The sequence below is a fragment of the Pleurodeles waltl genome, chromosome 12, assembly GCF_031143425.1.
Source record: "Pleurodeles waltl isolate 20211129_DDA chromosome 12, aPleWal1.hap1.20221129, whole genome shotgun sequence".
Lineage (NCBI taxonomy): Eukaryota > Metazoa > Chordata > Amphibia > Caudata > Salamandridae > Pleurodeles > Pleurodeles waltl.
Genome location: NC_090451.1, coordinates 656,555,068 through 656,569,780, shown reverse-complemented (window position 1 = coordinate 656,569,780; position 14,713 = coordinate 656,555,068). Strand labels below are relative to the sequence as shown.

General features: G+C 49.5%; 1 long non-coding RNA gene across 3 annotated transcripts in view; it reads right to left on the bottom strand.

Moving 5' to 3' along the window:
* The window catches only part of LOC138268585 (uncharacterized), a 331,134-nt gene that overhangs the window by 312,534 nt on the left and 3,887 nt on the right, over nucleotides 1–14,713 (bottom strand). The window lies entirely within an intron of this gene.

Genomic DNA, 14,713 nt, shown 5'->3' with positions numbered 1-14,713 from the left:
ACTTCACAGTTAAATTAAAAAAGCACCCACTAAACACTTAATACCCGAGCCATGCCGGCCCGGAGAGGAAGTCCCATTAGTCAAAAGGCGTGCCTCGTTGCTACTAGTGATAAATACAGCGGCCATGTATAAAACATAAATATTCCGAAGTGTACAGACAAGTGGAGATCATTCTTCATTACAGTCAAGTCCTGTGCTTATTCCCACCATTGTTCATGTTCTTTACAGTTAAATACAAGAAAACACCCACTAGATATTAGTCAATTTATACAATAAACCACATGGTCAGTAAGAACTACGGTGGCCATCTAAGAGTGTGTAAGAAGAGACATTTCTCTGAACGTGCCTATCTTCTAAAATATCACTCCCTCACGACAGCACCGATCAGGACAGCCTGATGTTAATATAATATACATCAAAGAGATTGCGCACACAATAAACAATATCAGATTATAAGAAATAATGAAATTCATTGTCTGTATTTGTGGCCCATTTAACCGCTCTTAGGCAGCAAATCCATGCTGCCTCTTTCTGGCGTAGAGTTAGGTCTCTGTTTCCTCCTCTCTGGAGAGGGGGTACATAATCCACTGCCATAATGTTTTTTGAAAATATGTAGATTTTCTCTCTCCTACCAATGCTGTTAAACAGGACTCTATGGCAAATGCAGACAGTGCTTATCAGCTTTTGAATACCCTCTGAAGGTTTTGCTTTTGAGAACAGAATCAGGAAGCCAGCCCTCGCTGATATTTACCTCCCGTCTCTCCACTTTTGGAAATATTAAGAGAAAAATATGCTGTAGTCAGCCACATAATGCAACCTGTGACGCAAATTCAATCAAGAAAACTAAATTCCATCGTTTCAAAAGGGTAAGGGGCAACAAACTCTAAGCACACCTGTGAGTTCTCCCCTCATCCTTTTATATCATTAAAGAACAATTCTCATCTAAAACAAAAAAAAAATGTAAGTGCACCCACCCTCTTGTAGGATCCAGAGAAATTATTCTCAGTTGACCCAGCACTTGTCAAGATGGCACATTACTTAAGGTTCCACCTAGATTACACTCTTTGATCTAGTTGGTTTCAGAATCAGACCCATATATATATATGTTCCCAGCCAGTCACACGCCAGCTGTCTGGTGAAACAAGGCCAGAAATCACCACCCTGACAAGTGAACAGTGTTCTACTTGGACAAACAAAGATCTAAACTGACACAATGAGATCAAGTGATTAACACTGGTATAGGGAGATACAACAGTAAAATTGAGTCACTGGCTTGCAGTTGGTAAAAGTTGGATTTAAAAAGATAAAGAAAAGAAAATACTGCCTCACTAAACTATTGCCAGAGAGGGCCCCCACACATTTTGTTTCTTCATTGTACCCAGTCAGTGTCCTCTTCATGGCTTTGGCGCTCCTCTGATTGCTCTCCCACTGTTTTTCTTTACTCTTTCTCTTTGCTCCACCCCTCCTCCTCCAAAGGGCCTCGTGGATGTGCAGTGAAATCCATACAGGAAGTAAGTTGGCCCCCAATATGTTTGAATATATGTTTGAATATTTTGCACTGTATATGCTTTGCATACACTAGTTTTCCAGATGTAATGTCACTGTCTGCCTTTGAGGGACTTGTAGGCCCAGATTACTGTTTGCTTTTCTTTTTGTTTTCCTTTTGTTTCATTCCCTTCTCTTTTTAGTACACATTTTTACATTTAAAGTTGATAACTCCCTTGTTTAACCTTGCTGCCGCAGCTGGGAGAACTGTAAGAGGATTGATTTTTTCATTATGCAATTGCGTAAAGTTATTTTATTGTTCCAAGGTTCAAATATAAAACAATAAAGACACAACAAATAAAATGGAGACACTGGCCTTGGGACAGTAAGATACAAACACAGAGAATTACCAACACTTGGACAAAAAGACACAAACTGGTGCTAAATGCTTAACAGGGACATTAATACTGAGACATAGATACATTAAAATGGAACAACAAGTGTAAGGAAATGCCTTCCTTGGCATGGTTACCCCCTAACTTGTTGCTTTTTGTTGATGCCAGTTATGATTGAAAGTGTGCTGGGACCCTGCTAACCAGGCCCCAGCACCAGTGTTCTTTCCCTAAACTGTACCTTTGTTCCCAAAATTGGCACAGCCCTGGCACACATGTATGTCCCTTGTAAATGGGACCCCTGATACCAAAGGCCTTGATGCCAGGGAAGGTCTCTAAGGGCTGCAGCATGTCTTATGCCACCCTGGGGACCCCTCACTCAGCACATGCACACTGCCTCACACCTTGTGTATGCTGGTGGGGAGAAGATGACTAAGTCGACATGGCACTCTCCTCAGAGTGCCATGCCAACCTCACACTGTCTGTGGCATAGGTAAGTCACCCCTCTAGCAGTCCTTACAGCCCTACGGCAGGGTGCACTATACCACAGGTGAGGTCATATGTGCATGAGCACTATGCCTCTACAGTGTCTAAGCAAAACCTTAGACACTGTAAGTGCAGGATAGCCATATAGAGTATATGGTCTGGGAGTTTGTCAAACACGAACTCCACAGTTCCATAATGGCTACACTGAAATCTGGGAAGTTTGGTATCAAACTTCTCAGCACAATAAATGCACACTGATGTCAGTGTGGAATTTATTGTAAAATACACCCAGAGGGCATCTTAGAGATGCTCCATGAATACCAGTCTGACTCCTATTGCTAGGCTGGGCAGTTTCTGCCAGCCTGCCACAACCAGACGAGTTTCTGGCCACATGGGGTGAGTGCCTCTGTCACTCTGTGGCCAGGAACAAAGCCTGCACAGGGTGGAGGTGCTTTTCACCCCCCTCTGCAGGAACTGTAACACCTGGTGGTGAGCCTCAAAGTCTCCTGCCTGTTGTTCCAGCACCCCAGGACATCCCAGCTAGTGGAGATGCCTGCCCCTCCGGACAGAGCCCCCACTTTTGGGGGCAAGTCCAGAGGAGATAATGAGAAAACCAAGGAGGAGTCACGTACCAGTCAGGACAGCCCCTAAGGTGCCATGAGCTGAGGTGACCCCTGCCTTTAGAAATCCTCTATCTTGAGTTTGGAGGATTCCCCCAATAGGAATAGGGATGTGCCCCCCTCCCCTCAGGGAGGAGGCACATCCTCAAGGAAATTAGCCATTGGCTACTGCCCCCCAGACCTAAACACCCCCCTAAATTTATTATTTAGGGCAACCCTGAACCCAGGAAATCAGATTCCTGCAACCTGAAGAAAAAAGGACTGTTGACTCGGGCACCGCAGAGACAACGGAGACACCAACTGACTTGGCCCCAGCCTTACCGGCCTGTCTTTAGACTCAAAGAACCTGCACAGCAACGCATCCAGCGGGACCAGTGACTTCTGAGGACTCAGAGGACTTCCTTGCACCTAAAGGACCAAGAAACTCCAGAGAACAGTGGCACTATTCAGAAACTGCAACAACTTCGCAACTTTGAAAAAACTTTAAAGAGAGTCTCTCTTCCCTCCAGAAGCGTGAGTCTTCACACTCAGCACCCGATGCCCCCGGCTCGAGTCCAGGTCAACAAACACTGCAGAGAGGACTCCCAGGCGACTCCAATGACGTGGGCACCCTGAGTTGGCCCCCCTGAACCCCCCACAGCGACGCCTGCAGAGAGGATCCAGAGACTACCCCCCACCTGACTACCTGGTAACAAAGGAACCCGATGCCTGGACCAGGGACTGCACCCGCAGCCCCCTGGACTGAGAGGAACCACCTACCAGTGCAGGAGTGACCAGCAGGCAGCCGTCATCCTAGCCCAGTCGGTGGCTGGCCCGAGAAGCCCCCCTTGCCCTGCCTGCATCGCCTAAGTGACCCCCGGGTCCCTGCATTGATTTCTATAGCAAACCCGATGCCTACTTTGCCTACTGCACCCGGCCGCTCCTGTGCCGCTGAGGCTGTGTTTTGTGGACTTGTGTGTATCCCCCCAGGGCTCTACAAAACCCCACTGGTCTGCTCCCCTGTAAGCAGACTTGGACCGGAGCACCCCTGTTTTTCATAGGCGCCTATGTGTTTTGGGCCCTCCTTTGACCTCTGCACCTGACCGGCCCAAGTTGACTTGAACCCCCAACGGTGGGCTGCCTATGCCCAGGAGACTGATTGTGTAAGTGCTTTACCTTCCTGAGAAACCTAACCAAACTTACCTCCCCCAGGAACTGTTTATTTTTGCACTGAGTGCACTTTCGAAATACCTTATTGCCATTTTGACCAAAACTGTGTGTACTTCTGTTTTAAATCAAAGTTCTATACTTACCTGTGTGAAGTACCTTGCATTTAACGTACTTACCTCAAATCTTGTGGTTTTAAAATAAATTAAGAAAATATATTGTTCTATATAAAACCTATTGGCCTGGAGTTAAGTCTTTGAGTGTGTGTTCCTCATTTATTGCCTGTGTTTGTGTACAACAAATGCTTAACACTACCCTCTGATAAGTCTACTGCTCGACCACACTACTACAAAATAGAGCATTAGTATTATCTAAATTTGCCACTATCGACCTCTAAGGGGAACCGTTGGACTATATGCACACTATTACTCACTTTGAGATAGTATATACAGAGCCAGCTTCCTACAACAAGACAGTGACTTTGGCACAGTGAAATATAAACGCATCACAGAAACTGATAGTAAGACAAACTGAGACAGAGACGAGAACCCTGACACTAGGATAGCGATATCCTTGAACAAGGAAAGACTTGGAGACAATGAGACACAGTGATTAACACTGGGCTAGGGAGATACAACAGTGAAGTAGAGACACTGGTCTTGGGACAATAAGTTACAAACACAGATTGTAAAACATGGACAAGAAGTCACAAACTGGTGCTACATTCTGACTTGTGATACAAACACTAAGAATGTGACACACAAACATTGGGACCTTAAAAAGTAGGAGAACAAGACAGTGACTCTGGTACAGTAAACCTTACACACTGTCACAGAAACAGATACTAGGGAGATACTGGCAGATAGACTTAAACTCAGGAGATACGGCCCTTGGGGAAGAGGAAAATAGACAAAAACGTGTAGATACTAGACATTAGTTAGGGAGACATAAACTTAGATCAGAGTGTGCTGAAACTTGACAGGAAGACACAAACACTGACATAGAATTGGGGAGATACAAACAGTGTTTGCAAGACAAGGATGTATGGCTAAGAGTCACTGAGATCGGTAGACCATAATACTGTGATAAAGCAAGACAAAGATCTCTCAGAAACAAGAAGATACTGACACTTGGAAGGATAGACAAACACCGGGATATAATGATACACAATCATTGAGACTTGAACATTGATACCTTGATAAATAGACAGCTTAACTTGGTTAAAGAGTTAATCCAAAACTTTGGGATACAGAAAGGGGACAGGGTACATGAACACTGTCACATGGACAGGGAAGAGCTTACAGTAGGACACAGGGATGCATACAGTGATACTGATACTGTGATTGGGAGATCTGGGACCTGGAAGCACAAACACTGAGACTAGGATAAGGGAACTCAAACATTTACCTTGGGACATGAAGGCTCGGAGTGTGAAATAGGGAAACTCGGATATTAAGTCAGGGCGACACAGATGTTAATTGTGAGATGTAGAGACAATTCTTAGAGTAGGATCTACATCTCTGGACTTTATGAAGTGACCTTATTTGTTCCAAAGATTCATTATTACAGTTACAGGTTGACAGACAATAGGTCCTACCAAGCACTGCCTTCCCCGCTACAGGAGATCGTCTCTTAAAATGTGTATAGCTCCTAACAAGTTAACAGGAAACTTGGTCAAAACCGATTTAGTGACATTGCTACACAGTGAAAAGAGCAGACATAGATGACGGTGCATATTATGGCACACATTCCCACACAACGATAAATCGTATATATGTTGCAACACATTTGACTCTGTAGGTCAGAACCATGGCGTCCATCCTAACAACAAAGAACAGAAATTACTTACTCCAACATACATCCACACAACTTTAACACAAGGAGAAAGCTCTTAAACCACCATTCAAAGCAAACTGACCAGTGAACAATGAATCAAGTAATTAAAGGTGACTTATAACAAAGCACGCGCTTAACGGAAGCAAAGGCTAAAAAAAACTAAAGAAAATCCACACCAATTTGTTAAGAACAAGGCAAACTCATACCTTTTCCAGTAGCAAAAAGGCAGTGTCCCTCAATGTACAAAAAAGAGGACTCTGCCTCAGAACACACTCAATTACTGACGGAGGTCATTTGTAAAATAAATCTACCATTAAATAAAACAACAATGAATGCAACCCCATTTGTTCACACAGTCCACGAAGGGCAAAGGATAAGTATGACCAGCAGCACACCCCTCCTAACCATGGCACAGGCAAATATTAATGCAAAACTCTCAACCCAGCCCAGAGGTTAGACTTGTCCAACATCATTGACCTGGTCAGTGAACTTGTCTACCACCGGGTGGCTCCACCTGCAAGTGAAGCCTGTCTGACTCGAACTGTGACCTCCGTCAGAATTTCGAGACCCTCTTCCACCCGCAAGCTTCTGTCTGCACCTCATCCCTGGTGTCCTGTGGGAGAGCTCTGCTCTTCTGCTGGGCTGCCTTGGAGCCTCTTTTCTCTTTTAACTTGTGTATCCTTAGGGTACTGTTTTTGTGCTTTTTCCTTTGTGTACTGTTTTTGTGCCTTTCGCTTTCTGCTTTCCTCTATCTTTTCCTCGTTTCTCTTGTTATTCGCTTCTCTCTTTCTCTCACACTCTCCCCGCCGCTGCTGCCCCTGCTGCCCACCCCTCTTTTTCGCACCGTTTCCCGCCTCCCAGTTATCCTCTCCACCTCCTCCCTACTTAATGGTGGCCGCTGCGTGGGAGTAAGAGCAACCTCACCGACCTAGTCAGTGAACTGCTCTGCCACCACGTAGCTCCACCTGCAAGTGAAGCCTGTCTGACTCGAATTCTGACCTCGGTCAGAGGTTCGAGGCCCTCCTCCACCCGCAGGCTTCTGCTGGCGCCTCATCCCTGGTATCTAGTGGGAGAGCTCTGCTCTTCTGTTGGGCTGCTCTCTGCCTCTTTTCTCTTTTTACCTTGTTTTTCCTTAGTGTACTGTTTTTGTACCTTTTGCTTTCTGCTTTCCTCTATCTTTTCCTTGTTTCTCTCATCACTCTCTTCTCTCTCCCCGCCGCTGCTGCCCGCGCAGCCCCCGTCCTCTCTCCTACTCTCCTCACTGCTTCTGCCCCCGCGGCCCCAACCCCTTTTTCGCGCAGTTATCTGACTCCCAGCTGTCCTCTCCTCCCCCCTCCATACTTAATGGTGGCTGGTGCGTGGTCGCGCAGCTGGCGTGCCTAGAGCAAGACCGAATTGGCCAGCGCCAGGACCCTTGGTCCTGCTACCCGCCACCTCTACATGTCAGCAGGACTCATCACACTCCCACAACCCAGGGCGGAACTGCAATTGAAAGCAAGCATCTCCAGCCAACACCCATGGACCCTTCTGCTGCCTCTGCTGCCGCCACCAATACCTTGAACCCAGCAAAACCCACCCGCAACAACACAACAACCCCGAAATCTCTGAAGTGCGTTCTCCTCAACATCCATTCTCGCCATAAACATGCTATGAAATCTGGGACCTCCTTGACAGCAATACCTAGGATGTCGTGTTACTCACTGAGCCCTGGACCAACACCACTTCAGGCCCAGCATCACCATCCCCCAGGGATACAAGATCATCCAGAAAGACCGCCCCAGCTGCCTTGGGGGGAGGGGGATCACCATTGTCCACAGGTCCAACCTCCACCTGAACACACACTCCGAAGACTCCAAAGAAGCCACAAGCCTGATGGAAAACCTCCACTTCAAACTACATACCTGCCCGACATCCATCAGGGGAACTCTCATCTACCACCCTCACTGACCACGTGCTCCCTTCGCCGACTCCATCACGAACTGCATCTCCACATAAGCCATCACAACCACCAACTACACCCTGCTTGAAGACCTCAACTTCCACCCGACAACCTACAAGACCACAACACTGCATCCCTCCTAGACAACCTCCACAACATAGGGCTCCAACAGACCGTGACAGAGCCAACAAACTAAGAAGGACACACCTTCGATCCCATCTTCACTACAGGAACCTGCGCTACCTTCAGTCACACCTCAGAACTCCGTTGGACAGACCACCGATGCATCCATTTCACCTTCAAAAGACCCACCATCATCAGACCCCAACACCAAGCATCACATAGAAACTGGACAGGAATCACCGACGATCAGCTTACCACCGTCCTCGCCATCGCCAATCCCACCATTGCACACAACGACGACCCAAACACTGCAGCACGCACCTTCCACAAATGGATCGCTAACTGTGCCAACACCATAGCCCCCTCAAAAAGAAAAGCAGCACCCACGCAGAGAAAGCCAGCTGGTTCACCTTAGACTTCTGAGAAACTAGACGCACTTCTCGCCGCCTCAAAAAAGTGTGGAGAAACACCAAATCCACAGAAGCACATAGCAACTTCAGAGCCACCACACATCACCAACTCATCAGAAACACCAAAAAGGAAGCATGCGTGCAACAGCGCCGGAGTATAGTACCAGTAGGAGGCGATCTTATAGGATGTCTCTGTCCCTGCCACGCTATAGGCTGTATGGTGTGTTCTATAGAATATGCTGTCCCATTCCTCGTCCGAAAGATGTCTCTCTAGCTCCCTCTCCCATCTCTGCTGGCCCTTTGACTTCAGTGGACGGCTCGCTCCTAGTAGAAGGCAATAGAGCTCCGAGATAATTCTCTTATCATCCTTCTTTAAGAACAGCCATTTCTCATGTGGCGTGAGAGGTCTATCCATCAAAGCTCTGTTCGCCGGCAAGAGAGCCCAATGCCGAACCTGGTAATACATTAGCCTATCCGCCTCCACTAAGCCATAGGCCTCTCTCATCAGATCAAAGGACAAAACCCCATGTTCGTCAAAGAGACTTCCCACTCTCCTACAACCCCCTTCATGCCAATGTCTAAGGCCTTCCAGGCGTAATCCAGGCTCAAAATCAGGGTTCGCACCTATGGGGGTCACCGGGGAGGGAAAAGAAGTCCACTCTAAACGGCAAGCCACTGCATCCCACACTCGCAGCATTGTCCCAGTAATCGTGGAAGTATAGAGACCTCTAGCCCTATGTCTAAGCCGGAGCCAAGGCTCCTTCCAAATATGAGAGCCAGCCACCGCCTGGTCCATAAAACACCAGTGTTTCTCCGTAAGTGGGCGACTCCACTCTACAAGAAAGCGCAACTGGGCTGCCTGGAAATATATCAGAAGGCACGGGATCGCCAGCCCCCCACTGCTCTTGGGACGATATAGAACCTGCCTCGCTAAGCGCGGCGGGCGACCCTCCCATATAAATCTCAAAACCGCGGATTGGAGGGTGGCAATCGTCTGGGGGGGGCGGGGTCAACAGGAGCACCTGAAATATATATAATATTCGTGGCAATACCGTCATCTTAACCGCGGCCACCCTTCCCAGCCATGATAGCTTGTGTTTCCCCCATACCTCCAGATCCCGCTGTATATCTCGTACCAGTTTCTTGTAATTTAGGTTCACTGTTTTTGCAGCAGATGTCGCTAACTCAACCCCCAGATAGGAAAGATGCGAAGACGACCAAATAAAGGGATACCGCGCTCGCAGATCTTCCTCATGATCCGTGCTCAAAAACAGACTAAGGACCTGGGACTTCTGCATATTCACTTTAAATCCCGAGACCCGACTAAACTCACCCAACAACTCCATAAACGCAGGCAAAGAGGTGGCAGGCTCCGCAAGTGTAAGAATCACATCGTCTGCGTGGTCTCCACCAAATTTCAGGCCAGAAACCAAGGGGCTGTCTCGCAAGCGCTGTGCAAAGGGCTCCATGTATAGCGCAAACAATAGGGGGGAAAGTGGGCATCCCTGTCTAGTCCCACGCTCAACTGGAAACGACGCAGAGAGTACACCATTGACCCGAACCGCCGCCCTAGGAGAGCAATAAGCACATTGGATCTAAGATCGAAAGCCCGGACCCAGGCCGAAACGTTTCAAGACCCAGAAACGGTATGGCCAATGGACCCTGTTGAACGCCTTTTCAGCGTCAATTGAAAGAAAAAGTGCCTCTCTTCGAGATCTATCCATTTTGTCTATCAGGTGTAAAAGCCGCTTCGTATTATCCCCGCATTGTCGATTTGGAATGAAACCTGACTGATCTGGATCAATGAGGCCCAGCATATAGGGATTAAGGCGGAAGGCAAGTATCCCCGTAAATAATTTGGCATCTATGTTCAGAAGCGAGATCGGCCTATACGAAGGACAATCCTCTGGATCCTTACCCGGTTTATGTATAACAGTAATAGTAGCGTCAAGCATGCTAGGCGCTAGGGTCCCCGTCGTCCGAAAAGAATTAAAAAGTCAGGTGAGTAGCGGGGCGAGTTCAACACAAAAGGTCTTGTAAAACAACGCCGTGAACCCATCTTGGCCGAGGGACTTCCCTTTCTTCACCGATGCGCTAACAGCTTTCCACATCTATTGCTCCCAATATAATACTTGTGCTTAAGACGTGCTACTGCGTACACCGCCCTATCCCAGTCTAATCGCTTCAGCTGCTGTCTCGCCTTCTCTAGCTATCGCCAAATTCTAGGCGCACCAGTCGATTTATGGGAGCGCTCCAGGACAGCCACTCTCTGCTCTAGCCTTTCTCTCTCCTCACTCTATTATCCCTCGCCGACAGTGCCATAACCTCTCCCCGCACTACTGCCTTCAATGCCTCCCAGACAATTTCCATAGAGGTGCTGCCATCATCATTAAAGGCAATATAATCCACAATCGCACGACAAAGCAACTCCACTGCTGACTCACTCTGGAGCAAGGAGTCCTTAAAGCGCCATCTCGGTGTACTGACGCGACCTACTTCCATTGCCAGCTCAACAGTAATAGGGGCATGATCAGTCAAGGCCCTGGGCTCAATCGTAGCCTCTCTAACCCGGGACATGAACTCTTGCGAAGCCAAGAAAAGATCAAGCCGGGCAAAGGTCTTGGTCGCTGCGGAATAGAAAGAATAATCTCGCAGTGTCAGATGGGACTTCCTCCAGACATCCTCAAGCCCACACTCCGCCAACCATTGACGCCCCATCTCCAACACTGCCCCAGTCTGTCCAAAGCATTGGCCCGATCGATCGAGCTCATTATCCATTAGTAGATTAAAATCCCCCCCTATTAAAATAACGCTATCTGGCGAGCTAAGGACAGGGGAGATTGACTGTCTCAGAAAAGCCTCCTACTGGGAGTTCGGGGCATAAAGGGAAGCAACGGTAAAGAAAAACGCCCCAAGCCGCATTCTGATAGCCAGGAACCGACCTGGAACTTCATGTATTTTCCCAACTATCTCCCCGGGGAACATCCTCGAGAGCAATATTGCTACCCCCGCATGTTTCGTAGTAGTTGAGGACCAAAACTGCCTAGGAACCATTGTGCGCACATGCGGAACGTATCTTTATGTAACAAGTGGGTCTCTTGTAATAGGCAAATGTGACCCCCCAACCTCTCTAGACCCGACAGAATCGCTAGCCGTTTGGTTGGGTTATTCAGCCCCCGAACATTCAAACTTATACATTTAACTGTCATGTCGTCGCCAAGGGTAGGTCACCCAGAGGCAAGGGGGCACGGGGGTTCACCTCCACGATTACTCCTAGACCGGACTCCCAGGGAAGCACGCCAACAAACAACCACTGCGCACAACAGGTGCTCACAAGCATATAGTCCTCTCACACTCTTCTCCAAAGAGGAAAGGGTCTCGACTGGGCCGTGGAACCCCCTCAAGTTCACCAGCTAAATCCATTCACCCGCAGCCCAGGCCCCTCCCTGACAGCCCGTAGGCGCACAAGTAAGCGACCCAGTGCTAGGCAGCCATCACCAGACGCCCCAGACTCAGAGATTGGTCCCAGCTGCCACATTATTCACTGCCGACTTCCGTTCCGATAACTGCTCCGACGCGGTAGGTATCTGTCGCTTCCTCCTTTTCTCCTTTCTCCTCCAACTCGGTCGGACCTCTCCACTCGGGCCCGGTTGCACACTCGGGTCCTGGCCACCTTCCGCCAGGCCCAGGATCCGGTTCGCTTCCGATATGGATTTCACCTGATGGAGTTGCGCCTCCCAGCGAAAGTTAAGGCGGAACGGGTGGCCCCAAGAATATGACACTTCCTGTGCACGCAAATGTTCCGTAATAGGTTTAAATTAACGACGCCTCTGCAGAGTTCGTGCCGAAAGGTCCTGAAATAATTGAAGCTGGAGCCCTCTGAATTGGATCTCCGGCAGATTGCGTGCTCGTTGCAGTATACTGTCCTTAAGTCCATAATTGTGGACGCAAGCCAGGATGTCCGGAGGGCGATCTCCCTCACCCCGAGCTCAACCCACCCGATGCACTCTATCCAACGTAATCTCTCGGGACTCCTCTAGGCCAAGAACTGAGCGAAATAGTTCCACCACAAACTCTCCAATGTCGTCCTTCTCAGCCCCAGACGGTGCTCCCCTAATGCGGATATTATGCCGGCGTGAGCGGTTCTCTAGGTCCTCTACCGTAAGCTGGAGGAGATCCTGTTGCTCCATCAAGCGGATGCATTCTTGTTGGAGATCCGCCACCTCCTCTCCCCGGGAGATTTCACCATCTTCCACCTCTCCCACCCGTTCACCGACGGAAGTGCCTTCTGCTCTCAGTTCTTTCACCTCATGGGAGATGTCCCGACGAAGCTCTTGAAGATCGCTCCTGAGCGAGTTGAACAAGGAGGCAAGAAAGCCCCTCGTAACCAGGGCCCCTTCGTCATCTTCCACCTCGCCCCTCTCCTCCGGAGTCCTCGCAGCAGGTGGCCCCTCCGGAGCTCCGCCTGGCACTGGACGAGCCCCCCGTGAGCATATCTCTAACCGACTGTTCTCGCTTGCCCTTAGCAGACGCCATCACTCCAGCACCCTTGCCGCATCGGGCGTCGAGGTCAATCTAAGCCTCATCAGAAGTACACCCGCGGATCACCCCAGGCACAACGAAGGGACCAACCACCACTAACCTCCTCTCTCAGTGGCGAGGCACTTCACTTCTCAGCTGCTCCTTATGTCTTGGTGCCAATAGGGACCTCCGAGGACCGCCTGCCCCGTCGATCAATGGGCTCTGGGTCCCGTCTCACCAGGGGCTGCCCATCGCCCCGGATCTAAATGCCTGGCCCAGCGTCGCCACCAATCACCACTGACCTCTTCTCACAATGGTGACTCACTTCGCTGCCTGGCCGCTCCTTAAATCGCTGCGCTGTTAAAGTCCTCCCCGGGCCGCCTGCACCACCGATGTATGGGCCCAGGGCCCCACCTCCTCAAGGGCTGCTCGTCGCCCTAATCCAGATGCCTGGTTCAGCAGGAGCTGACCCGTACCTCCCGCCGTGGGCCCAGCTCCCACCGTTCCCAGGCACTAGCGCTCCAGCCCCCTCAGGTGCTCATTACAGCCCTGCAGGGCACCAGCGGCGTGGCGCCCTCCTGGGCCGCCGCCGCACCACTCCCAGGGCCACAAAGCCGCAAGGCTCAAGGGCCGCTTTGCAGCCCGAGCCGCCGCAGGCCACGCCCGCCTACTCCGGGCATCCGCACAGGTCCCGCGGCTCTGCCGTCCTGTTCGGCAACAATGCAGGCGTCCTGAGCCCTCCGGGGTTCCTCATCGTCTGGGGCGTCCGAAACGTTCCGTCGGACCCCCGGCTTCACCCCATCTGGAGCTGCGAAGCTATTTCAGAGGCCCGGGCAGCGGAGCACGGACAAAAACACGTCCGATCACGCTGCCATGTTGGCCACGCCCCCCCCCCGAGTTGTATTTAGATGCCAGTTGGCGGGGTAAGGGATAGGCAAGCAGAGCCAGGCACTTTTTTGTTTTTTACTCTGTTGCTAGTAAGCACATTGGTGCTACATAGGTTGCATAGATTTATACATGGCTCCATGTCACACTTCTGACCTTAAGACTATACTTGCTGGGTAGTCTACGCAAACTTTTCAATAGAGTAGTGGAACACTTCTTCGGTCCGGTCCGTAGATTGCTACCCGCACTCTGCTGATTCCCCGCCAACTCGCCCTCGTCAGGTGTGAGCGTCCAAGATGTCAAAGACCCTCAACATCAATCTTAAGAAGTGATCTTTGCACTTTTAGTATAAAAGACAGACCCTTATCGCGGGTATAGGTTAATACAAAAAGTGTAAGATGACACAAGGAGCTTACTCCTCTGCAGCTTTGCTTTTCCAATTGCCCAGTTATGGCTGGGCATATGTGAGACTCCCATTCTCTCTCTCAAGCACACACAAACTCACCCCTTTCATAACACAATAGTAATGATAATATACCAGATACAAGGATAGGATTACTAATGCTTCTGTAGGCACAGTTGTGTCGCAGTGCAACTTGATGTGGCATTTGCATGGCCGGTAAGCGCCCCTACAGAACTCTAGTAAACCTACCACACAGCCAAAGACTACGTTTTGAAAACTGCACCAACATCACGGGCACAGAGAGACAGACTGACTAAAACACTGTCACCAGAAGACACAGGGACAAAGATACTTGGACAGGAAGACACAAGCCTTGCAACTGGGAGAGAACACAAATGGTGACATAGGACAGAAATGTTCTGGTGCAGATAGAACCAAGATCTGTCAATGTGACGGGTAGACCCTGA